Genomic DNA, 12,080 nt, shown 5'->3' with positions numbered 1-12,080 from the left:
GGGTTCTGAGGTTGCATTTTGTTCCTTCTCGTCATTTTGTGTAGCACTGTCTTTTGCCCTTTGTTGTAAATCTTTGCTGTAGTTATAACCTTCACATGTACTGAAGTTCAGGTGGAGCTCTACAGAGTTTGGAGTTATCCAGCTGCGTCTGGCTTGGGTCTGGTTGCTGTGCTCAGCTCCTTCCTGCTGCGGACCTGGGCTAGGATTGGGTCTGGGGGTTTCCGGAACTCGCCAGAAATTCCTACTTAGCGGGAGGGGTGGGGCAGGTAAGATGGAGTGGTGGGGGGCGGCCCGAGGGGGCGGGAGAAGGTCCGGCCCATGCTGCGCCTGGGCTGGGACTGGTCCCGCAGGCACAGGGTAGCAGTAAGCTCTCCACACACTCACCGGACCTGGGCTAGGACTGGGTCTGGGGGTTCCAGGAAGTCGGCAGAAATTCCTACTAGGCAGGAGGGTTGGGGACGTTCGACAGAGTGGTGGGGGGCGGCCGGAGGGGGCGGGAGAGGGTCCGGCCCACGCTGTGCCTGGGCTGGGACTGGTCCCGCCGGCACACGGTAGCAGGAAGCTCTCCACACACTCACCAGACCTGGGCTAGGACTTGACATTTACATTTTTAACTACAGACAGGACTAAACAATTTAAAACCATTTAAAAGGTAGAATTATATTCATGCATATTGATTAATCTGTCATAGAGCAGAGACAAAAATGTTAAGAATCTTGTGGATGTTTTCACATGCTACTTGATCTAAGGATTCTAGAATTTCTAATTTGTGTCCAAGGGCCATGTTGAAGTCTGGAGACAACAAGAAGGAGAAAAGCAGCAGTTAATTCTTTGTTTTGTGGTTTTGGATTCATTCATTCATTCTGTCTGTCTGTCTGTCTCTGTCTTTCTCTCTTTCTTTCTGTAGTACCAGGGATTGAACTAAAGATCCTGCACTTGCCAGGCAGGCACTTATTCTACTGAGCTATCTCCCCAGCTCTCTTTTTTCTTTTTTGACACAGAGTTTTCCTATATAGATCAGGCTGGCCACAAACTCACTATGCAGCCCAGGATGGTCTCAAACTCTCAGCAAGCCTCCCATCTCAGGCTCCCAGATGCTGGGATTATGGCCTTGTGTCACCATGCTGGCTGTTAATGCTTTTTGTCTTAGAGAAAATAAAAGCCACTCTGTGAAGCTAGAAATGACTTAGAATCACTGATTGTTGAGGCCTATTTTATCCTGTGTGTTTCAGCCCTCAATTCAGAGTAAGTACTGAAGAGGTTAAACGTGTGGTGTGAATTCCAGCCCAGCCCCGTGGCTGTGGAAAACATACCCATCTCAGTTTCTGTGGCTATAAAATGGGGAGGACGGAAACTCACATCCAGTGAAAAGAATCCATCTGTTGCATCTACACTTGGAAAAGATTTTTAGGAATTTAAAATCTATTTTATTATTATTGTATGCATGCATACATAATTATTTCAGTCTTTGAGAGTTGATATATATATATATATATATATATATATCACAAACGGATCATTTAAAATTTTTTAAAAAATATCTTATTTATTTAGATACAAGGTCTTGCATGACATGCAGTACCAGGGATCAAACTCAGGATCTTGTGCTTGTAAGGCAGGTGATTAGACACCGAGCTATCTCCCAGCCAACCGGATCATTATTTTTTCCCGTGTTTTAGGGAAGGGTCTATAGGGTGTTCAGGGTCTCACTACTACGTGGGACTTGTAATGATCCACCTGTTTACAGCTTCCCAAGTGCTGGGATTACAGGTGTGCGCCATCTGCCCCGTCTCAATTGCCTTTCAGCATGCCCTTGGGGCAGGGCCGGCATGGCAGGCCCGGGGATTGAACCCTTGGTCCCTGTGCCTGCTTGCAGGTGCTTTAATCTGTTGAGCTATTTGCCCGGCACCAACTGGATCATTTTTATTCCTTCATCTCGTCTTCTTCCCATCCCCATACCATCTTCCTCCTTGTTTCTACCATCTCTTTCTCTCTCATTTTGTTCATTAGATTATTATTTTGTATTTTTCTGGAAAGAGAACCATGTGATGTTTCTCCTCTGTCTGATTATTTCACTTAGCCTTTTGCTCTCCAGCTCCATCCAACAGAAATGCTTCCAGATGCCAGTCACTACAGTATGCCCTCCAGTGTCTTTTCTGTGGATCTAATCTTGTGTCTACTCATCCTTTAGTGATGCACTGCCTGACACTATGGACAGGCACTGTGTGACATCAACAACTTGGGGACCTCTTTGCCTGGAGAAGGTGTGGAGAAAGAGACATCTGCACCTGTTCCTCCTGTTCGCCTCTCTGGCCACTGCGGCTGATGGGAGCTGCCCCTGGGGCCACTTCGGAGGTCAGCTCCTGAGTGGCCTGTGTGGTTCCTTCGAGCCTGTCTCTTTGTATCCGGCTCCTCTCCCTGCCTCTCCTGTCTCCCACTCTCAGCGGCACACATCGTCTGAGGACACCCTGGCCTTCACATCAGAGACTTCCCTGCCAGGGATGCAACCCAGGACAAAGCACAGATGCGTGTCTCTGGACAGAACGTCTGATTACAATGCAGCTTTCAAGGAGATACATACATAATGGCTGGTCTCTTTACAGCAGACAGACATGGATAGGCTAGTGTTCCTCCAAAGTGAACCCATGCTTTTTCGTTACTCTTTTTAAGCTTTTCTTGGGCTTTGTTATCTTAACCTCTTTAGTTTCTTTGCCTTTATTTTATTTTATTTTATTTTATTTTTTGGAGTTTTCCATTTTTAATATTTGGTTAAACAAAATACATCTTTTGTAAACAAACCCAGCACAAGGCCAACAACAACAAAAAAGAAACAAAAGCAAGAAAAACAAAGCCTGGGGTTATCCCTTACTGGGCATCAGAGTCAGGCCTGCTCCCTTCCTTAAAGGAGTGGGCTTTCTGCCTTTGGGCATCAGCACGGGTCCCTGTTCCTAAGCACCAGAATCTGATATGAACAGAAAAACCAGCCCTGAAATGTTGAAGCATCTTTGCATATTCCATTGGCTCATGCACTCTACGTGCACAGGACACCTCTGAAGTGCCATTTGCACAGGCCCAAGCAGTTTGTGGAGGAGTTTCCTCCTCCCAGGAATGTCCATTACTGTCACTGACAATGCCAATGGACCACAGTTCAGTTTGTGACAATCAGCAGGGTTGGCTGTACTTCCTGGCTGGGTGTGGTTAGAATGTCATTGTGCAGAGGTAGAGAGCTCCCTGTAGTGCCAAGCTGGTCTGGTGTAGAAAATAGTGCAGAAGAGACCACGGCCAGTTGCTAAGAGGGCATAATGCAGTTGCCGCTTGGGGCCTCTTGTTACTCGGCATAAAAAAACAGCCTTGTTGAAGATACATGTGCAGAAAAAGTGCTGGTGTAAACATGCACTCCAGTCACAGTGGGGAGAAAACCTTGGCCTCCCCTCGTGAAGCTTGCTGAGGACTGACATACGAGCCCCAGGCTGGCCCTGCTGCTTGACGAGTCTAGCCAGTGGGACAGCCCTCAATGCTGCCCCGACCATGGATCTGGAGGGGCTAGCCAGATCACCCTTGTCCACCCACCTGTCCTGAGACAACCACAGCCACTTTGGTGACATGTGGTATAACTTTCCTCTCGTTTTCCAAAGGTACAGAAGAAACATGGCCTATGACTATTTCAAGAGGTAGGGGTGGGTAATCTGGTGATTTGTAAAGGAGACTGTATGGAGATGACAAAACCAGGTCCTCTACCAGTGCACGGAACCACCCAACTTGAGGACTCTGCTTCTTGTCACCACAGTGACTCAGCCTTGGAGCCCAGGGCTTCTGCCAGTTCTATCTGCTCTTAAACTCTGAGAAGCAGATCTTTACGTATTCTCTTTCCCCACCTGCTTCTGTCCCAAGCTAGTAGAATTTGCTATCAAGGGTAGACATTTTTTTCTGATTTTTCCCACGTGGACAAAGTATGAAAACTGCCCATTTTCCTTGTTGTTTGTCCCAGAGCCTCCTAAATCAATGTAGTGAAATGGTAGGGACAAAACGAGTGAAGAAAAGTCACCCCATTCCTGCTCCAGTGTGGATTTAGCCACATCCTCTTAGGTATATATCTTGCCCTTGTCTTGCTAGAAGATTGTGGGGTTCAGCCACCTGGCTTGGAATATTACAGGACTTTTCATCATGAAGCTCAAGGCTGGGCATAAACCTGTAAAAGTGGGGTGGGCTAGTGTTAAGGGCTGCAGATGGCCCAGCACGTGGTACCGCTGCTGGGGTCTGGGAGATGATTTCCTGAGAGACACTTATGCTCTGTGTCCTTGGAGGCAGTCGCTGGGTTTTGCAGGTACTGTGTCTTTAGCCCCACTGGTGCCATAGCAGAAGAAAGTGGGAGCAGCATCTCTAGGTAGCTTGGAGCAGCGACAGTGACTTCAGTAGAACCTGTGTCAGGGCCTCAGAGAGGGACAAACAGCTGGGATCCACTTTGCCTTCTCTCTGGTGAAAGCAAGGCTTCCAGTAGTTGGCCCTCAGGGCTCGGTCCCTCCCTTCCTCAGCCGTAGACAGTGGGTGGTTCTCCAGACAGTCCACACAACTGTCCTACTGCACTGGCAGGTTTTAAGGGGAAACCCAATGAGATGTTTGGGGAAGTGTCCAGGACAGGCCCACTGGAGAGGCCACAGCACATGGCAGAGGCCTAGAGGGTGGGGTAAGGGCCAGGTGGGGCACAACTGTGTTACATACCAGCCCTCCAGCTTTGATGGGCTTCCACCTCTTCGAGTACCACCAACAGGAGTTCACAGTTCTTTCCTCTCAAATAATGTTAAAGAAATTTCCTGAGCTTGCTCTTGTCTCCGATCCATTCGGGCATCTTGAATTTGGAGTTGAGGTTGTAGTAGGCTCCCTCTACCTCTTGGACGCAGATCCAGTGCTGCCTTTTGAGAGGCAACTTGAGCAGTCCCCAGCACAGGCTGGAGGGCAGATTCAGGATGAAGCCCATGACGCTGGTGACAGCAATGACACCAACATCCCTGTGCTTGTCCCACCAAACAGCTTCATAGCCTTTGGTCTGAAGTGCTGCCATAATGACATTCACATCATAATCCCCATTTCCCAGCATGCTCTTCTTGTGTAGTGTCACCATAGTGTTTAGAGACAACCTTTGGAAAATCTCTTGTAGCGTTTCCCGTGGGAAGGCGTTGCTGTCCTGGAAGATGTTATTGAGGGCATGGAGGGCACAAAGTTCCCTGTGCTGTTTCTCATGGTAGATTTGTGGGGGTGCTGCCTGGGGCAGCTCCAAGGATTCAGATTTCATCTTATCTCCCTTCCATGGTACGCAACTCATGTTTTTTGTTTTAGGTTCCTGAGAGAGCTGAAAACACCCTACTCTTCCCTCCTGAGGAAGATGGAAGCTTCTCAGTCTTTCCAGGATTCCTGAGGTCCACCTTATTCTCTGGTATGCAAGATTTATGCTTTGTCACTGGGAGAAAAGGTTGAAATCAAAAGGGGAAAAAAATCCAACTCTTCTCAATAGAAAGATAACTTTTGGACTACTTTACACTACCACCACCATCAAAGTGCAGGATTTTTTTAAAAAAATCATATGTATATATAAAATATGAGACCTTGTTGCTTTTTCCTCACTCTTCTCCAGAAAAGACACAATTTCCTCGATGTGTCCTCCTCTCTGCAAATGCCACCGAGGACTCAACACAGGAGGGCCCATCGCAATGGGCCACATTGCTCCTTTTCTTCCATCTCTTTCCAATCACGATGCCACCAAATCAAGACACGAGGCCTAGAGGAGGTGGTAGATAAAATGTACAACTCAAGCAGCTAGAGGCAGCCAGCCAGCACAGGGTCGCAGGTCGTGCTGTGGCCTCTGGAGCAGCACTCCATCCTCTCGGGTACAGCAGGCACAGCTCTTTGCGAAGTGCGGCCTCTGGTCCTCTCACCCTGGCCCTGCGGTGACAGCTCTCAGGGGTGTAGCCACTGCCTCCAGGACGTGCGGGGCACCATCTGGGCCACGCGTGAAGGTGGGAAGGCAGGCGGACATTTCTTTGCCTTTAAATCTAAGAAAACATGCTGCTAAAGCAATCATAAATAGACAAAAATCTGAAGACCTTTTCAAAAGTATCTTGTTTTTGGGGTTGTCTTTACTTTCTATGCTCTTTCAAAAATTAAGGTCAAAGCATTTGTTCTTTTTTTTTTTTTTTTTGCATTTGTTCTTTTTTTAACAAAGTGATGAGTTTTGTCACCTCCCTGGTTTCCATGTACTGATTTTTTCTTTTACTCCAAGTGGTCTGGGTTGCTGCTGGTGTCAGAAACCCCACTAAAATGGTAAGTTTCTCCACGCTCACCTAGAGCCCTGCGTTTACTGCTTGGCATTACAGCGGACTATTTCCTGAGACTGAGTAATGAGGCCACCCAAAGATAGAGAGAAGCTGGAAAATAAGTTCAGCCAGGGAAATGTGTTCTGGTTGAAACCACCATACCTGTGTTCTATAAACCAGGACAAATAGTGCAATTATAGGTAATTATTCACATGAATGTACAGTATAGAGATTTCACACTATAAGCAATTGTGCTGATGGAGCTTTTTATGAAGCTAAGCATTAATGATTTTACCTTGATAGGACAGTCAGACAGGAACAGAAGGACTTTCTCAGTATTCTGCAAGCATCTAATCAAATGGCTGTTATACTTCACAACCGGTGATCCTTCCCCAAGCCACAGAATCATAAGGTTAAACAGCTCTTGAGGGTCCAGTAGAGACCCTCTTCTTACTCCTGAAATCAGACACACCCATTTGAAATCTGCCATACTTTCTTCAGAGATGAATTTTAGAGAATCTGTGATGTCATAAATACACGAGTAAGAACCTGCAATTCTTTTACTCCTCAAATTTCTATATATTCCTTAATAATCACACCATCAGCTTCTTTTAAGAAGCTCACGTTGCATTAATTTTCCTCTCTCTTTTCTGCAGTCTTCTCCTTCTTGACATATTCTGCTGCCCTTTGTTTTCACTTACATAATTCAGCATTTCTGCAGCTCAAGGCAAACTCAGTGTCCTAGATAGTGCTATTTTTTCCCTGTCAACAAGGTCTGGAAACTGTTCTTGTATCATAGATTCATCTACTTTTTTTTTTTTTCTCTAGAATTTGAGATAAGAATCCTCAAACATATTTCCCACATTTTTAAAACTGAATGTTACTCTTCCCTCCATATCTCTACCACTTACTTTCCTTGGGCAGACATGATATAGACTTTTGTCAACTGTGTGTCACATTAAAGTAATTTGATGGCCTCCCTCTGGAAACTCTGGAAAATCATCTTTGAGATTTGGATCTGGATACATTATTTGGGCCCTAAATACAGTCTTGGAATTTCAGGCTTCCCAGTAGTCATAGGTTGGCGACTATACTCAGTGCCATAAGCTCTTTGCTACTTGGTTAGAACCAAGCTTCCTGTTGTGCAGACAGGATGTTCACAGATCCATAAGCCAGCTCTTCCAGGTAGGAAGAGTCAGCCTTCCAGTTGGGCTCTCGCTCTCCTCCTTTGTTCCTCCCCTTGCCCTGATACTCTGAATTCCCTTTCTATATTCATAGTCTGTAATTCAGCCTGTACGTCACAGCAGTTGCCCCACTAGGAGGGCTGAAGCACTTCACATTCTTCTTTGGCCAAGTGAAGAAAATTCAAGGTTGTCATAGTCTTTATTCTTTTTAAAATAGAAGTCATGCTTCCCACTCTTTGTTTTCAGTAGTGCGTAATAGTTCTCATAAATGTCAGCCTTTATGCAGCTGACAAGATCTTAAAGGTATTTCTCCCACATTTCATTCTAAATTATCATAGTTTCCCATACTCAGGAATGCTTAATGCAAAAGAGGTAAGATTCAGGATCTCTTATGTGGCTTCCAGTTATGCAGATGTTAGCCATTTGGTGGCAATCTACCTGAGTGCTAAGGACAACCTGCTGATAGAGCTACATATTTGGGGTGATGGTGATTCAGAAGACAACACAACTCAGGGTGCTCCTTAAGTTTTAGTAGCATTCAAGGTGGAATACAAACAAGATGGAGATGTTGTGACTGCTGTTTCACTCTGCCTTCCATTAATGACAAACTTCTGCTAATGTAGCAGCTCAACTTGGACCATAAAATATGTATGTCACTATGGAGACAGCAAGGCTGGTCTGAATGAGCAATTAATGCCCAACACTTCTGGTAGTCTATTTTCAGACACATGGGAGGAAAAAAAATGTCACAGAGAGAAATTAGAAGGATTCAGCCTATGAGTCTGCTACAGATGCACTTACAAATGTGCACAACAATGGATTTTTCAAACAGTATCATTATTAATGTAGCATAATGTCATCAAGGGTCAGGAAACAACAATGTTTGTTTTTTGCTTAAAATGGCAGGGTAATAAGAAAATAAGTAGCTAAGAAATCAATGTTAGAAAAAGGTATCCAGGTGGTGATTTTAGCTGACAATGTTAACCCAGAAGTAATGGTTATCCTGCCTTAAGCAAGCCCTTATGAATGGAAAAGATAGTCTTAAATAAAGGATAAATGAGGAGATCATTATTTGCTTTTCAAATGAAGTGGCTGTTTTCTACAAGTGCTGTTAGTAGCCGCCAAGTTCTGCCAATTTTCAGCTGAGTGTAACTAACTTTGAAAAAGATATAAGAGATTTGTTTTGACTCCCTTCTTCTCAGAAAGCAGCACACTTTGTGGGCCCGGGATGCAGCTCAGCAGCTCAGTGCCTGTGTGGCGAGCATGAGGTCCTGAGCTTGATGCCCAGTGCCAAAAAAGAAAAAAAAGAAGCATGCATCTATGTTTCTTCACCTATAAGTACGACTTTCCAGGTCCAGTCAGTGCTTTCCAACTTGGAAATTTCCTGTGGGTTTAGGAAGGCATCCACGTGATGCTTTTAACAGTACTTACATTTCAGAATGCCTAACATAAACTGTCCTTTTATCCATGAATATGTTAAATGCCAATTAAATCATCAATTTTTTGTTTGGCTTTGTCAGTTTAGCTAACAGTGGCTAACTCATGTTGATTGGTTTTAACAATATTCCAGAAATTTCTAGGGACAAAGAGAATAAAATTCTATCTCCTGTTTCTGTGAAATGAAAATATTGTGGCTCTCTAAGACTTTTCCATCCTTAGAGCTCAAATAGTCCTCTTTTCCACTGCTCTAGCTAAAGGCACTCTCTTCTTCTAGCTGCAACTGTGCAATAGCCATTGAACTTCTTCTTGACCCCTACCTTGGTCTTCTGGTCACATCAGGCCACATTCACCCCTGAGGTGATATCACCTACATTCTGCTAAAAATCCTCAGGTCTCACTAGGACCTATGAGCTGAGATACACTCTGGCATGGCGTCTCCATTCCATCATACTTATTTTCCTTTTGCCAACACAGAGTTGCTGCTATTGCCAACACCCATGGCTGTCTGCTCTGCTCCCCTGCTTCCTGTCATCCCACCCCACAGCCCTCCGTGCCACTGTACTTAACCATGTGCTGCTTCTCGATGCTCAGTTGCATCCTTCTTTTGAAAAAATGAAGCCCACATATTTCTCCTTAAATCCTGAGACACTGTCAGTTTTTCATATGTGTTCAGAAATGCTACTTGATTTTATCACAAAAAAACTGTAGACTCAGGAAAGAATCAATTGAATTCTTATAATTTTCTGCATTTCTAAATATAGCCTAGGATAATTTATTTGGCTTGCTAAGAGCTCAAAGATAATACTGATTGGCTTACACAGGCTGTCAGGAACACAGCTTTTAAGCAACACTATGATTATTTATATTGAAAATAATTAAGGTAATATATCCAAGCATTAAAAGACAATGGTATCAAAATACTTATTGAACAACACTAGCAGGCAAATACATTTCTACTTTAGCTATTTCTCTTGGAAGTTATTGCCATTGCAAATACTATGCTTCTACTGCTATTTCCTGATTTTTCAATTTTTATTTCTTATACTACTTTCCAGCTCCCATTGTTGTGATCTCTCAATAATACTGCAGCACTATTTCCATTAAATGATCGACTGTCTTTCACTGCATCCTATTCCTGTTCTGTGGAGATACCATTTCCTATTTTTCCAAAGAGGTAACTGGAGTGTGGTTAATGTTTCCCTCATTTCCTGTGTATGTCCATTACTTCTGAGTTCATTCTTTTCTGTTGTTTATAATACACTAGCTTTCATGTTGAAAGCTTTCCTCAAAAGGCTTTTTGGTTGACCTGCACATACAAGAGGGAATAAGTGAAGTCATTTTGATGAAAGACCTCCCAATGTCAGAATCTGTTTCATTGGGACTCTCAGTTTCTCCAGCCTGCTTGCCTCTCTGACCAGGGCACAAGCCTTGACAATGGCACTGTGTGTAGGGCAGGCAGGGGCCAAGGTCTGACAGCCTGTGGATGGCTCTCAACCTACTTCCGGATTCTGTTTCTCCCTGGCTGTATGTCCTCCCTCACGAGTCCATATGTTGAAGCTTCATCCCCTTTACCTTAACATGTGACTGCTTTGGAAATAAGAGTTTTGGGAGATAATTAATGTAAGATGAAACTGTATGAGTGGGTTCTAATCTAGCATGACTGGTGTCTTTACAGAAAGGGGAGAGAGGCTACAACACATGAAAAAAGACCACATGGAGACTCAGCTGAGGAGAGAGGCTACAGCAGGAATCAGCCCCATGGGATGCCTGCTTCTCCTACTTCTGGCTTCCAGAACTGTGAGCAAGAAAGTTCATGCTGTTTAAGCCACTTAGTCTGTGGAAGGATGGACACTCTGACAGCAACAAATCCACTTCACTCTTGTTTTGAATCTTAACTCTTCCTTAGTTTGTTCTGTAGAGAAAGACTTTAAAAATTATTCCTGGCTGAAGGAGTGCGAGTAGCTGCTCTGGTGATTAGTGTCTGTGGGGCAGAAGCCACTGTGTGTTACACAGATTTTCAGCAAATTTCATTTCGCTGTTGAGCTGCTTCTTAGGGTTCTGCCACAGCTGGTGCACTCAGGTTCTAACCCTCTTGCAGGTTTTGCTTTTCCCCTTATTTACACAGTTCAAACGGACTTCCTCTTTCCTGTTAAGTGTCACTTTTGACCCATCTGCCCTCTGTCTTTTAGAAGCTTAATGGGACTCTTATTCATGGATGGCCTTTCCTTAAATTAAAGTCCTTATGACTTGTCCAATTTTTATTTCCTTCTCATTATGTTAGAGGACTCTTGGGAAGGAGAGGAAATAAACATGTGTGAGTCTAACAGCTATTCTTAATCTCAATCACTACTTAATCTTAAAAGTCAGAAGTAAACATTTCCAATAAAGTGCTTAAAGACAGGATATAAAGTACTGTAATCATAGTATCTCTATCTGAATTAAGAATATTATTTGAGGGCTGGAGAGATGGCTCAGTGGTCTAAAGCACCTACTTGAAACAAGCTTGGCAAAGCACAGGGACCGCGGTTCGATCCCCAGCACCACATGCCAGCCAGCCCCGCCCCCTGGTGGGCTGAGCTGGCCACACACACACACAATAAATAAATGTAATAAATAAAAATAAATAAATATTTAAAAAAAAAGAATATTATTTGAAATTGGGTCATAAATTTTATTATTTCATGTCCACATGCAGTTTGAGGATTTAAAATTGAATCAATGAGCAGTTATACTATGTAAAAAAGTGTAATTCTGAAGTAAATTGTTATAATGGAAACTACTGAACAAATATTTAGGCCACTCTTATTATAATATGAATTGACTGTGTATTATAGCATTTAAATTTTTTTTATTTTTTCAGGTTTTTTAAAACCTAGACAGTTTAGGCTGTCCTTGAACTTACTATGTAGCCCAGGCTGGCCTTAAATTCTTGGTGATCCTCCTGCTTCAGCTTACCAAGTGTTGGGTTTACACTGGTATACCACCATGGCCATCTAACATTTTTATTTTTTATATTTTTAAAAAATGTATTTGGGGGCTGGGGAGATAGCTCAGCGCAATAAGTGCCTGCCTGGAAAGTGCAGGGTCCTGAGTTCAGTCCCCGTAAAAAAAAAAAAAAAAAAAAAAAAAAAAGTTTGAAAACAAAAAT

At 43.7% G+C, this 12,080-nt stretch overlaps 1 protein-coding gene and 1 pseudogene across 1 annotated transcript in view; both read right to left on the bottom strand.

Moving 5' to 3' along the window:
• Positions 1-12,080, bottom strand: part of Ak5 (adenylate kinase 5) — a 280,437-nt gene that overhangs the window by 115,263 nt on the left and 153,094 nt on the right. The window lies entirely within an intron of this gene.
• Positions 4,729-5,581, bottom strand: LOC105743790 (annotated as a pseudogene).

This window comes from Octodon degus, unplaced genomic scaffold, assembly GCF_000260255.1.
Source record: "Octodon degus isolate 3935 unplaced genomic scaffold, OctDeg1.0 scaffold00167, whole genome shotgun sequence".
NCBI lineage: Eukaryota > Metazoa > Chordata > Mammalia > Rodentia > Octodontidae > Octodon > Octodon degus.
Note: the sequence above shows the minus strand (reverse complement) of the source record. Positions and strands in the feature narration are given on the sequence as shown.